The sequence below is a fragment of the Triticum urartu genome, chromosome 1A (genome assembly GCF_056163025.1).
Source record: "Triticum urartu cultivar PI428250 chromosome 1A, HENAU_Tu73, whole genome shotgun sequence".
Taxonomy (NCBI): domain Eukaryota; kingdom Viridiplantae; phylum Streptophyta; class Magnoliopsida; order Poales; family Poaceae; genus Triticum; species Triticum urartu.
The window spans coordinates 21,206,216-21,208,548 of NC_141873.1; the positions used below are offsets into that span (position 1 = coordinate 21,206,216).

The 2,333-nt window shown below is 56.0% G+C and overlaps 1 pseudogene; it reads left to right on the forward strand.

Moving 5' to 3' along the window:
- Positions 1 to 784: 784 nt before the first annotated feature.
- Positions 785 to 1,737, forward strand: LOC125532574 (3-ketoacyl-CoA synthase 5 pseudogene; annotated as a pseudogene).
- The last annotated feature ends 596 nt before the right edge of the window (positions 1,738 to 2,333 follow it).

The window sequence follows — 2,333 nt, forward strand, 5'->3', positions numbered from 1 at the left end:
ATGATTTTGCAGTACATGTGATTACTGATTACAAAACAAGTTATTACCGTTGTGAAGGAAAAGCAGATTTGACCATAGTAGAACAACAAAAACTAACTGAAATGATGAATATACAGCACAAGAAAATAACAACGGGAGGACCAGCCATGACTATAAGGCATAGTTAAACCTTTTTATGAGCTAATAACGTATAGTTAAACAGTGAAAATATATTATAGAGCAGGTGCGCCCTGGCCCGCTTATCTGGTGCGTACATACACCTCGCGATATGTGCCAGCCGCGACCGTAAGATCGCCAGGCCACGGTTGTATCGATTGGGTTAGTAGGTCCTTTGTGTGATCTGCCTACTACATAGCATAGAGTACTGTTTAGAGCATCTCCAACAGGCACCTAAAAAGAGTTCCGTGCACTAAAATTTTGTTTTTTTGGGCGCCGCACAGCTCCAGCAGATGCTGTGGCGCTAAAAGATTTTGGGCGCGCACTGAAAAACTCTATCACACGCAGCATATTTTGGGCTCCCGATTGCGCGCGCTTCACAATTTGTACTGTGTGCTTTTTGTGCGCGTGTTTTTTGGCGTCTGCAAAAGCGATGTTTGTCCTGGCGCACTAAAAATGCTAAAGTGGCGCGCTATAACTTTTATTGGGCGCCAGATTTTTATGCGGCCGTTGTAGATGCTCTTAGCTAGAAACGAGGACAAACAGCTATCTCTCTCATTGGCTGTTGAGCCGGCCAGCAGTACCATATATGGGTCAAGCCATCCCCATTGCTGTGTTAGTCCTCGCAATGACCATCGTAGTACTCAATACCATGCACCTACTCAGCTTGTCACCCATCCACCTCCTCCTTGTCGGCATTCTTCCCGCCGTCGTGGCCGCGGCGTACCTCATGAACCGCCCCCGCACCGTGTACCTCGTCGAGTACGCCTGCTTCCTCCCAAGTCCCAGCTGGCGTTTCCCCATCTCCACCATCGTGGAGCACGTCCAGCTCATGCCCTTCTTTGACGACCCCAGCGTCCGCTTCATGGCGCGCATGCTCGACCGCAGCGGCAGCGGCATCGGCAACGAGACCAGCCCGCCCCTCGCGCAGCTTCCACCGCGCATCAACCTCAAGGACTGCCGCGCCGAGGCGGAGCAGGTCATCTTCTCCGCGATCGACGACCTGTTTGCCAAGACGGGCATTGCCCCAGACACGGTCGAGGTCGTCGTCATCAACTGCGGCGTGTTCGCCCCGGAGCCGTCCCTTGCGGACATGATCGTGCGCAGGTACGGGCTCCGAAGCGACGTCTGCAGCGTGAACCTGTCCGGGATGGGGTGCAGCGCGGGCGTGATCTCAGCAGGGCTAGCGGCCGGGGTGCTGCGGGCAATTCCTCGCAGCTGCGGCGGGCGCTCCCTGGTGGTGTCCACGGATACCATCACGCCCAACTTCTACGTGGGCAAAGAGCGCGCCATGCAGCTCTCCAACGTGCTGTTCCGTGTGGCCGGTCCCGCGGCGCTGCTGTCGACGGCGGCCGAGGACAAGGCCATGGCGTGGTTCCGGCTGGCACACCTGGTGCGGACCACCACGGCGGCGCGGATGAGGGCGCCTCCTACGGGTGCATCTTTCAGGAGGAGGACGGCGAGGGCAACGTGGGCGTCAATCTATCCAAGGACCTTGTGTCCGTCGCCGGCAACGCCCTGAATCGCCTCCGCGCACCTTGGTTATCAATTTTGTGTGCGCGTATTCATCGTGTGATTTGATGTGAATCAATCCTGTGGCGAATTTCCAACAATTGATATCAGAGCAAGGTTTGAGTGAAGCTGCGCTTGCCTCGGGGTGGCGACCCTGCTAGCGCCTCGGGGCGGGCAATACAGTCGCTGGTGTAGCGGTGAGGAGGAATGGGCGATATAGTCGCTGGGATGCAGCGACGAGGAGGAGCATGCAACTGTCGTTGGAGCGGCGACAGGGAGGATCGGGCAATTTTCGTTCGGCGGAGCGGCGACAAGAAGGCAGCGAGGACGCTCTCGCAAGCGAGGCGACGGATGATTGTCGTTCGACAAAACGACCTGGAGGAGGTTGACGGGAGCGGTAGTGCCGAGGTGCGGTGCTAGAAGATCTCGTCAAGATCGTCGTTCGGGGGGAGCAAGGAAGAGGCGACAAAGTTGTGAGCCGTCATCAAGGTTTGAACATGAGTTCTCGTAAGGTGCGTCCAAGAACTCGGGGGTGTGAGTCTTCTGCTGCAGTTGAGATGCGTCACTGGCGAAGAAGAATTGAGAGCGAGTGCGGATGGAAAAAAGAAATTGTGCCTTGCGTTCCCGTTCGTGGTTGTGGAGTTCCGGCGAGTTCATATACGGTG